We start from the raw sequence: 12,121 nt of genomic DNA, 5'->3' as shown, positions 1-12,121 counted from the left end.
AGTGCTTATTTTAATCTTCTTTTTGTTGATTAATGTTGAGATTAAAACTCTATATATTTTTATTCTTTTTGAATTAAATGTCTTTTTTATTTTCCCCAGGAGGATTTTTTCTAATTGATTGTAAGAGCTCTTTATATAGTAAAACTCATGTAAATTGAAAATATTCCCTCTAGATTGTCATTTATCTTACTTTTGCTTTTAGTGGTTTTTCACAAAAACTTTATAGTTTCTGTAATAACATATATCATTACTTTCCTCTCCGTTTGAAGCTGAAAACAAAACTCATCTCAACTTTCAATATTAATGAACAATTACATTCTGAAAGAATGACCGACACAGAAAAGTCATCAATGTACATGCAGAGATGCAGGAGGTCATGAAAGGGCAAATAATCTGAGAAAATAGAGCAGAGGTGTCTCTCCCCATGAAACAGACCTGTTGCAAGACATCGAACACTTCAGAATGCACTAATAAACATCCTGAAGGATATTGAATTATTCAAAAGGAAACCTCCACTAAGGTCAGAAGAGATGGATTTCAGGTGGAAAACAGGATTGCAATATTTTTTTATTTTAAGGGAGGTGGGGATCAGTGGTTTGGCCACTGCAGAAAAATGAGTTGGTGAAGTAGAAAAACAGTTCAAGAGCTAAGAGCTGAAGAACAGGGAGATGTAAGTCCATTCGTTCATCCAATAAGCATTGGAGTGCCTCTTGTGTGCCAGGCAACGTTTGGCGACTGAGACAAAGCAATGAACAAAACAAAGTCCAAGCTGTCGTGGAATTTGTGTTCTTCAGTGGGAGATAGGTAATAAAATGAAAATGCAAGTGATCATGTATGCTCTGGAGAAAGATACAGCAGGGAAGACAGGGCTCAACTGGGGTGGAGATGACTCTTTAAAATAAGTGGTCAGAGAGGTTTTCTCTGGTTCAGTAATGTTTAAGAAGAGGCTAGAATGAAAGTGGGGCAGGGGCGCCTAGGTGGCTCAGTTGGTTGAGCATGCGACTCAGGTCGTGATCCCAGGGTCATGGGATCGAGCCCCGAATTGGGCTCCACCCTCAGCAGGGAGTCTGCTTGAGATTCTCTCTCTCCCTCTGCGCCTCCCCACCTCCAGCACTCTCTCTCTCTCTCTCAAATAAATAAGTGAAACTTTAAACAAACAAACAAAAAGAAAATGGGGGGGGGCAAACGATAGCTGTAAGAAGAGCATTCAGGCAAAGGGAGTAGCAAGTGCTAAGGCCCTGGGGAAGGACTGTGCATGGCATTTCGAAGAAAACTGATTTGTTTCATCCATTTGGAAGCAAACACAGATCTCTCATTTTTGCGAGGAATTACCTAGTTCTCCACGGCCTTTAATACTAGGAAGTCTACTATCCCCCTCCCGAAGCCCCAGCCTATCTCCACACCCTGTCGCAAAGCCTGAGAAGTTTGGGAATCTATATAGTCCACTGGAGTCCCCTGTCTCTCATTGCTGGTTGGAGAGAAAGCTGAAGCCTCTGAGCAGGCAATGACATCATTTCTCTTGCTGCCACACAGAGTCATGTTTGAAAATGTCTTGCACATTCCAATGACATCTACCCAATGGGTGCTGCTTCCGCCTCCTATGTCCCAGCAGGGACCGTGGGGTTCCCCACCCTTGGTCTCCAGGCTCTCGTTCCTGTGGCCATGGTCAGGTGCTCAGTGTCTCTCCTCATGTAAAACCACTCTGGCAGGTTGGCTGGGTGCAGACAAACTTCTAACTTTGGCCACATGCTTTGTTACATCCAGTATACTCACTGGATGTAAAATGGTATAACAATAAAACCTCCGTGCAGAAATTTCAACGTAGATTTAAAAACCCAGTTGTGTAGCTTTTTAAGACCCTCACCCACATTGAGGTTGAGACGTGGCGATTGAGAGAGAGGGTTTTTGGAGGAGGCTATCGTGGCTGTAAACACTCCTCTCATCCCTCAAGGCTGGTTTAAGGGTTTCCACCAAGCCCCCTGAGAGAGCCTGAAGCATATTCCCTGCAGTTTGTGGACACAGTGAGCTGGCACCTGACTCCCCAGAGCAAATACGAAAGGCAGGAGGAGATGGCCCATTGCCGATGAGTGAGTGGACGGAGAGAAGGGCATGCTGGGACCGACGTGTGAGCACCCATGTTGTTGGGGCAAACATTCAGGCATGTTTCCTTATTTGAGTCCACACGCTTTAGCCCACAGTGCAAGTTGCCGGGTCCTGTGATGAAGTGCATCAGAGACAAGCCTGAGGTACCTGTGAGTTCCTAGTGGGGAGCAAAAAGGGTAAGAAGCTGGCTGGGATTTATCCATATTATGGGAAAACAAGTAAGAAACATCCGGGCGTTGGGGCAGGAATTGTCAAAGAACCTAGAAATTCCCCCACAAAGAGTCAGAGTAAGCATCTGCTATTCAACTCAGAACATCCTTGCTTAAATTACCACCTCTTTTCCCACAGCTCTGTAGCAGACGCTCTGCATTGTGTGTGTGTGTGTGTGTGTGTGTGTGTGTGTGTAGAGGGGGTGTTTGGGTGGGGGCACAGGATGAGGGGAAATAAAGAAGGAACAGCCCCAGCCCCAGGGCAGCCCACTGCCTGTAGGCCTGGGCTGGAAGGGGAAGCTGCATATCTGAATGAAGCATAAACTTGAACCCCTACATGTACTGGACATTCTAACGACTAGAAGGGGGACTGCATGTTGTCTAAGAGTGGCCAGAAAACATGAGAGACTTCCTCGGTTTTCACTGGGGCAGAGAAGACCCAGTGCCACAGAATTCACTTGAAGACAAGAGTGCTTGACCCTTCTAAGCAATGTGTCCTCGGGTTTGACATGCTGGTTATGTTTAGAACTGCAGGGAAGAACACAAGGAAGGGTAAGCTCACATTGCATTTACCACCTTTCAAGCTTCTGCCCTTAAGGCTTCCACATGTATTAGCTCATTTCATTTCCACCATCTCCTGGGAGGATATGCTCTTATCTTATACACAAGGAGACTGAGTATCACAGAGATGAAGGAATTTGCCAAAGCTTAGCAGGTGAGTAATGGGTGCATCTGGGGTAAATTAAAATTCTTAACCTAATCCAGTTGAGAAGGGAGCCTGGGGATATAGATGAACAAGATCAGCCATGAGTTGGTAACTGTTGAAGGCTGGTGGTGGCAGATAGGCTTCACTCTACTACTCTGCTTTTTTATATGTTTGAAAATTTCCATAATAAAAGGTTAAAAACATATTGCACACAAGGTTTGGTGAGGGCAGTACAGGGATTGGTGAGAAGGTACACACTGGAAATCACCGGAAGGCCCCCACCTGTGCATTCTAGCTGCGGACCAAGCTCTCAGTGCAACAGGGACTCCAACCCAGCAGTCTGCCTCCAGCTCGGGCCCCTGTCATCTACCCCAACTGCCCACCTCACTGAAATGGCCAGAGGAGAAGTAGATCTGGGCACCAGGCCTTTTCTGGTCCCTACGCCTGTAACCCTCTCCCCTCTCTTCATTCTAGGGTGACCCCCTTCCAGGGTCCTTCCAAGGACTTGGCAGGGGGGAAAATCAGATTTGCCCCACGAAGAGTTAAATCCGCTGCATGATCTCAGAGATTTGCAAAGCCATGCTGAGAGGCTGAATGGGTTTCGAGCCATTAACGAGGAACCAGACGCTCATTTGTCTAATTAACAGGTTTCAAGGTCATGCTCCTTTCTTCTCCACGAATGCTTATCTCTTTTAAAAGTCATTAAAATAATATTTCATGGAAGAGGGTTTGATCACAAACACTGAGCATCTTGTATGTCTGTGGTTTTCCACCACTAACATGTCATTAGAGTGGCTCTAATGGTGGTTTCGGCACCAAAGTTTATGAGTCTTATTTTCATCGGCCAGAATTAGAATGTATTTAAGGTTATCCTTGTAAATTGTCACAATCATCTTTTCTTGCATTCTGATACATGCTTCTAAGTGTGAGATGAGGGAGTGGAACCGAGGGTTGTCCCGGGCCACCCTGGGGAAGGTTTTGTATGTGTGAGCACCATTGGGCATTTGTCTTGCTCTGGGTAGAATAAAAAATTGAGATCCACTGTTCAGATGCGAATAAGTGATCATCAGATGGGATTGAACACCAAATCCTACTGTTTCTATTCAGAATGGAAGCATAGAGCTAACAGAATGGATTCCTTCGAACCAAATCCTCACCCAGAGGGGATGGCACGTGTGAACAGAGGGATAAATCACTGTTTGCTTATAAGCTTTTTCAGGAAAATCACCACTAAGGATCCTCTAAGTGGCACATCAAATTCTTGTTTTGTTAAAAGGTATTGATAATGATGAATCTGTCTTGGATAAAAGGTTTATTGTTAGAGGTAATTTTATTGATTTGGGCCTGGCTGGCCTCTTGGAAGTACAACATTGTTTTCAGTAAATCAATTGTGTCTGGTTTGGAAAGGCTTTGCACTACGTTTGTCTTAAATTATATTTAAATAACTGATCATCATTTGTATTTGTTAATGACCTTTAACTGAACTGTCATTGACCTGTGTTGGGCCACAGAGATCAATTTGGTGGATGGCTCATTCGTCTTTGTGACTTTTTTAACATCCTTGGTGTTATTCCACACTCGAATGCTCCCCTAGGTGTTTAAGTCAGAAATCACGGATTCTGGAGTATTTCTGTAAATTAAAATGGAATTTCCATGGGGACAAATGTGTTTCTACTGCCTTCACAGCCATAGAGAAGATTCATGTACACACATCATCCTCCTGCTTTGGGGTCAGATTGGAAACTGTAGGACAGGGAAAGAAAAGGAATTCCATGTACTTCGCATTGCGCACACCCCCATTCCACTACTCTGACTCAGATCCTGAAGGAAAGGGAGTCGGCAGGAATATAATGGGTGGTGGCCTATCTCTTGGTGTCCTGAGAGACTCCAAAATTGGGCAGTGTTGTGCACTCAGGTTCTCAGGAAACTGGACATCAAATCTAGAAGCCCGATTGTGCCCTAACCTGCACAGGGAAGGTGGCTACTCAGCAGTCAGTTGCTTATCCAGGGTGCCATCCAGATGCCACAGAAGCCCTGAGGGGGGGCAGGGACCCAGGTCCCCAACCCCTGTGTCACCCAGGGCTTTGACACTTCATCTTTTTGAAACAATTTGCTAGCATTTCCTTCCTTCTTGTAGGGAGGTGGCGAAGTTCATGGGGTGGGGGTGGGGTATAAATGACTTTTTAGCTTCTGGAAAGCTTTGAAGGGGATCAGGTTATAGTGGATTAAAGTGAGCTACTTTGCTTTGAAATAGCAAAGTGTTTGAGTTTTCTTCAGGCAGCCTCGTGCTTGGGGGCTTAAGGGGTCAGGTTAGAAGCTTGAATCTCAAGGATGAGAGTGCTTTAGCTTCCTCGAGCTGCTCTTACAGGGGACCACAAACTGGGTGGCTTTAAACAACAGAAATGTATTGTCTCACAGTTTTGGAAACTGGAAGCCTAAGATCAAGGTGTTGGCAGGGCCAGGTTCCTCTGAAACCTGTAGAAGAGAATCATTCCTTGCTTCTTACAGCTCCTGATGTCTGGCCAGCAATGTTTGGTGCTCCTTGGCTTATAGACGCATCACTCCAATCCCTTGTGTGTTTTCACATCTGTGCCTATCTGTCTTTGTGTCCAATTTTCTCCTTTTCATAAGGACAGCAATCATAATGGATCTGCCACCCCCAATGACCTCATTTGAACTTATTACTTTTGAAAAGACTCTTTTTCTAAATAGGGTCACAATCTGAGGTACTGGGAGTTAGGACCTCAACATCATATCTTTTTTGGGAAATGGGCACAATTCAACCCATATCAAGGGGAAGACTGAAGAAAATGCTCAAGGGGTGGAAATCCAGATGCTGGGATCTCAGGAAATCAAGCCATTTGGTGGGGAAAAGGCAGAGAATTTTTAGGAATAGTGAAGTCTGACATTAAATTGGAAGGTATTCTTAGGTCTAACCTATAGTCACACTTCATTTCCCCAAACTGTCAATAAAAGATTGGTACACAGCAGCCTTGAGTTGGTAGAGCTTGGGGGAAGGATGGAGGAGCAGGTGTGTCCATGTTCAGGCAAGGGAGAGTGGCTGTTCTACTATAGAATGGCTGGTTAGTAAATTGTCTGGGTCTTTTCCACATGTATCATATGACCTCACTGATATGAGGAATTCTTAATCTCAGGAAACAAACTGAGGGTTGCTGGAGTGGTGGGGGGTGGGAGGGACGGGGTGGCTGGGTGATAGACATTGGGGAGGGTATGTGCTACGGTGAGGGCTGTGAATTGTGCAAGACTGTTGAATCACAGACCTGTACCTCTGAAACAAATAATGCAACATATGTTAAGAAAAAAAAAAGAAGAAGATAGCAGGAGGGGAAGAATGAAGGGGGGAATTTGGAGGGGAGACGAACCATGAGAGACGATGGACTCTGAAAAACAAACTGAGGGTTCTAGAGGGGAGGGGGGTGGGGGGATGGGTTAGCCTGGTGATGGGTATTAAAGAGGGCACGTTCTGCGTGGAGCACTGGGTGTTATGCACAAACAATGAATCATGGAACACTGCATCAAAAACTAATGATGTAATGTATGGTGATTAACATAACAATAAAAAATTTAAAGAGAAAAAATTGTCTGGGTCTTTTCCTAGATTATAAGGAGCATGGTCACAAGAGTAGGGCTCTCCGTCTTGTTCATCGTGCAGTACGAGGCCTGGGCACTAGTAGGAATTCCATAGACACTTGCTGAAGACGTACATGAATGAAACTGCAGGAGGAGAGAGAATCATTTGGGTTGAAACCTGGGCCAATAGCATTCATTTGTAGTGAGTGGTAGTAGGACACTTGCTACTCTTTATCCCCTGTTCTCAGATCCCAGCCATAGTGCTGGCTTCCCTCCATCAATGGTGGGGACTCAAGTAGTTTCATTTGGATGTTAATGGAGAGGGCCTCCAGAAGACTGAAGAACTCAGGAACAATCAAATGCCATGTTTGTAAATGATTATCTTCCTGATTTGACATAGTGCCATCATGGAGATGGATAGCAGGTGGACAGCAGCGAGCCTTTCCCTTAGTAGTTGCTCAGTGAATATTTACTGAATTGAAATAAGTAATGTTACGGGGATATTTGTAAGGTGCAAAAAGGAGGGGGAGGTAATGGTTGAGGATCTAACTTCTACAGAAACTGAAATTCAAATATACCAGTGAAACGTCAGTGAAATATATCAGTATCACCCTGACATTCTTAACAAATAGTTCAGCTTTTTTTTTTTTTTTTTTTTAAAAACTTCCCTTTATGATCCTGAGGTCCTCCTCATTTGTATGCTGCCTGGGGAACTGAACATGAGACCCAGATTGATGCTGTGACATTTAAGTTTTACCCATGACATTTTCCCGAAGCTCTGCATAGCCGTAATGCTGCCTCCAGGATGGTGCAGAGGTTGGGGTGGGGCAGAGCATCAGTCATGTGGTCCCGGCTCTCCAGTCGAGCTTAAATCTGCTGCTGGTTCGTGAGTTTACAGAAAGAAATACTAGGGGCTGTGGAGGAAGGTGAGTTTACAGAAAGAAATACTAGGGGCTGTGGAGGAAGGTGTGTCCTAAGCCCTGACATAAAACCAGAGCTTGGGGAGGACACTGAATGAATCAGGTGTCCGAACATTTGAGTTCCAACATCTCAACTGGCTGTAAGACCTTGAGCCAACTTGCCTTACTGCTCAGCAAGGTCATTTAGAGGACTAAATGAGAAATACATATACAAGTACTTTCAAAGTGGAGGCTACCAAGGCCCTTCAAATGAATATACTGGAGACAGTTTGCCTGCTAGCAAACAGCATGCCTTATGTTGAGGAAGGGGGCGTCGGCCAGAAGGGCTCTTTTGGTGAGCGTCCCCTTGGCAAGCCCTTGCTGATCCACTTTGGTGAGACATGAAGGGTCAGAGTCATTGGTCTGGCCTCCCACAAACCAATCCTTTGATGTGCAGGCCCCACATCTGGCTGGTTGCAGTACTCGGTTCATCCCTGAGGGCACGCTGTCTCTGGCTACGTGTCTCCAACCAGGGCCTTCTCACCAAGGGCCTGCTGATCTTGGAGCAGGCATCCTGGAGTGACTCTCTGTGTGTGTGGCTCTCCTCTGTGGAGGCATAAAGAGCCACATGGTGGTCTTCTGCCCAGTGAAGTCCATTCTGGGGTTAGATGCCCTCTACAGGCAGGGCCACGTCTCCTTGGACCTTGCATCTCTGATGTTTTAGTGGGGATTGGGCTCAGCAGGATAGAAGCTCTTTTCTGTTCACCTAACAGTTGTGGGCAGGTGTTCAGTTTGGTGGGGTCATTCAGGGACTCAAGCTGAAGAAGGTTCTCCCATCCTCAGCACATGGCTTCCATGGCCGCCATGTTGTTTCTGATCCAGTCAACTGGGAGAAGGAAGGGCGTGGTGGAGGAGACTGAGGGATTCCAAAGGACAGGCCTGAAGAGGGACACTTTTCTTCACTTCCCACTAGCTAGAACCAGCCACATGGCCTTAGTCGCAGTGAAGGAGATAGGGAAATGACTCAGAGAGAAGAAGAAATGGATTCTGCTGATGAGCATTTTGCCACATCCAGTGTCAGGGTCTAGTAAAATGCTCAGTACACACTTGTTGACTGAATGGGCCCAGTGAAGAATTTAGCTAGTTTATGTAGTGATGGGCAGCACCAGCAGGAACATGGTCTTCAGAGAATCTGTCAAAAGTTGTTGATTTTCTGCCCACGGTTTCTACATATCTCATCAGGCTGAGCAACATTTCATTTAATGCTTACTGTCCTTAGTGTGCCCAGGGCATTAAGCCGCATGCTAGAGATCCCCTTTGAGTAATACCAGGTCCCTACCTGCAAGGTGCTTACAGCCTATGTAAGGGCATCTGGTGTCTGTATATTAAACTAGCTACAGTTCCACCAGAGAGCCAGATACTATTATATTCATAACCAGAGTTGGATCCTCTTCAGTGGATTTATCCAAAATCCTTTAAACACTGAACCATATGTTGAAACCCTCGATGGACTATTAATCACAATTTTGTTCTGGGCTCTAGAGCCCTGATTGGAAATGCATCTGTGTAAGTAGCCTTTTTTGGGAAAATTACACATCTTACACTGAAGCAACTAATCAAGTCTTCCCCACTCTTCACAATGGAAAAGCAGAGATGGCAGCTTATCCAAATGAAAACCAAGATGATTATATTCTAATGAGAATGCAGGGCAAGCGCAATTATAGACAAGTGTGCAAAGTTAGTGAGGCCTTTCTTTCTATTTTGGTGAGTAGTTATATGAAAATACCCTTAGGCTTTCCTGCTGCATTGTGGGGATCAGAAATGGCTCTCGATGTATTTGAATGTAATCATGAATACATCTTACTCTATCAGTTTCCACTTTAAAAAGGGAGTTGGATTCTCGGGAACAGTGAAGACATGAAATCTGAGAGCCAGGAGGAGACGACAGGTGGAACCCAGGCCGACAGCAGAGACAGTCTAGGGTGAGGCCATCTGGCACGTCGCCTCTCTGACAGACACCCCCTCAGGTTAGCGACATAAGAGCCTAATATAGACAGGAACCTGTAGCATGTGGAAGACAATTCCAGAATCTCCGATACTCTTACTTGGCTTTGTTAGGAAGCAAGTTGATTCACATTGATGCCTTTCCTGCATCCATCTTAGAATTTACACCTGCCCATCGGGCTGGTCAATGGTAGGGGCTGGTGTGGGGACAAGATCAGGCAATAGAAGATGGTTGATTAGAGTTTCCTGAGGTTTTAAACTTTGAATCTGTATATATGGATTTGTTGCGCCCGTTTGAAATTAAAGTGTTGTTAATAAAAAATGTCTGATCTTTGGAGGAGAAACTGTATGTGTATATAAGTGAAGGCACATGCCCCAGAGTCAGCATTAATATTTTAACTATGTAAGGGATTAATTTATTTTAAATGTATTTTCTGCTCTTGATGTGTGCTGGCTAAGCAGCAGCTAATTCTGTTTTTAAGACGCCAGACTCTATTTCCCTAGGGGAGCAAAAGACCTGCATCCTCAAAGGTGTAAACTTCTAATTAAAGAGGTAAAAAACCACACATAGGCTGTCAGGATGTCAAATGCTATGACGATTTGGAATTTATCTAAGAGTACTTGTTTTGAATCTCAAGTTTAGCTAAGATAACCACACCTCCCCAACCCCTTTTCTTTCCCACTGATGGACAAGGAGAGAAACTTCCTAAATATTCCTGAGAGAGAGAAAAAAGAGTGAAACTCACCTGCCATAAAATTTTCAAACTCTGAGGAAAAAAGGGGGCTTTGCTGTGTTTGGAGACCTAACAAGAGAGGAGACTGCCCATGAATTAATGGAAGGTCTCAGGAGCATCACGCTCCGCCAACCCCAACCTGGGGTGAGGGCCATCCGAATGGATGCATTATGCCTGCCCACACTCAGGCTATTCTCACAGGGCCATGACTGCCCTCCCCATCCCTGAATTTGCAATAGTTGAGTATGACTTAAAGGGAACTGGTGGATCAGCACATATGATGGAGAGGAGAGGAACGGAGCGGGAAGGAGGGAGGGAAGGAAGGTGCTAAATGGAAACAAGGTGTCCCCCCGCCCATCACCAAGAGAGAGGAGAGCCCATGGGAGCTGCATAACTCGGCCCTGCTGGCCAAGGCATTATTCTAGCCACTGACGAAGAATTATACTTGCTGCTACAAAGAATATACACATCTGAAATTCTATTAAATGTTGTTAGCTTGCAGAAAGTTCGAACCAATTAAAACCACTCACACCAAAACAGAATACTATCTAAAAAAAAAAAAAAAAATCATTGGGATTGTCAGGTAGGATAATCTTTACCTGTTCCTGCTTTTGTTTTTTTTCCTTTAAATTTTTTATTGTTATGTTAATCACCATCCATTACATCATTAGTTTTTGATGCAGTGTTCCATGATTCATTGTTTGCGTGTAACGCCCAGTGCTCCACGCAGAACGTGCCCTCTTTAATACCCATCACCGGGCTAACCCATCCCCCCACCCCCTCCCCTCTAGAACCCTCAGTTTGTTTTTCAGAGTCCATCGTCTCTCATGGTTCGTCTCCCCCTCCGATTTACCCCCCTTCATTCTTCCCCTCCTGCTATCTTCTTCTTTTTTTTTTCTTAACATATATCGCATTATTTGTTTCGGAGGTACAGATCTGTGATTCAACAGTCTTGCACAATTCACAGCGCTCACCATAGCACATACCTTCCCCAATGTCTGTTCCTGCTTTTAGAGGGCAGATTGGAACATGATGATTGAAGTTTGCATGATTTGTGATTAGCATCTCTGCATAATCAGGACTTATGGCACCCTGATTTGATTGCTCTTATTTGATTCTTTCTGGGAAAAAAGTGATTGATCCCTCTGACAGGTACTCTTTTCATGTTTGCTCGTTCTGTTCAATTCTTTTTCCAAAGTGTGTATTTATATCCTTTGCCCACTTTTCTCTTGTCTCTTAATTATTGATTTGTAAAAGCTTTTTATATAAGAAGGACATTGACTTTTGCCAATTTTGTCATAAATAACTTATCATAGGTCTTTTAACTGTTTTGGTCATATAGAAATCATTTTTATTATTATTCAGCTGTTTATGTCTTCATATACATCCATTATTTTCCTTTAAAGGTTTCTGGCTTGGGAGTTACAGTTAGAAATTCATGTTCATTTTAAAATTACGGAATTATTCACTAAAATTTTCTCCCAATAGAGGTGTCTGGCTGGCTCAGTCCATGGTGTGTGTGACTCTTGATCTCCAGGTTGTGAGTTCAAGTCTCATGTTGGGTGTAGAGATTATTTAAAAATAAAATATTTAAAAATAAATAAATAAAATAAAATTTTCTCCCAATAGCTTCATGGTTTCATTTTTTAAAAAATATGTATATTTAAATCTTTACTCTCTGTGGGCATAAGATACAAGTTCAGGTTTTAACCTTGTATCCCCCCTCAAACGATTTGTTAGTTTTCCTAAAAAGCTGTACTGGATTTCTTTCTCATTCTCTCATTGCTTTAAATTCATGTGGATGTTTGGAACTATTCGTGGACTTTCAATCTCTTTGTCCTGGTGTCAATTATACTGTAGCTCTACAATTTTGGA

At 44.0% G+C, this 12,121-nt stretch overlaps 1 non-coding gene across 1 annotated transcript; it reads left to right on the top strand.

The window, feature by feature from the left end:
* Positions 1–11,234: 11,234 nt before the first annotated feature.
* LOC114210922 (U8 small nucleolar RNA) lies at positions 11,235–11,362 on the top strand. The gene has a single exon (XR_003609616.1). It is a non-coding gene; the product is annotated as a U8 small nucleolar RNA (small nucleolar RNA).
* The last annotated feature ends 759 nt before the right edge of the window (positions 11,363–12,121 follow it).

The sequence above is a fragment of the Eumetopias jubatus genome, unplaced genomic scaffold (assembly GCF_037043125.1).
Source record: "Eumetopias jubatus isolate StellerSeaLion01/CBP00866 unplaced genomic scaffold, mEumJub1_p1.0 scaffold_3, whole genome shotgun sequence".
Lineage (NCBI taxonomy): Eukaryota > Metazoa > Chordata > Mammalia > Carnivora > Otariidae > Eumetopias > Eumetopias jubatus.
The sequence above is the reverse complement of the archived record's forward strand: the minus strand, read 5'-3'. Positions and strand labels throughout refer to the sequence as shown.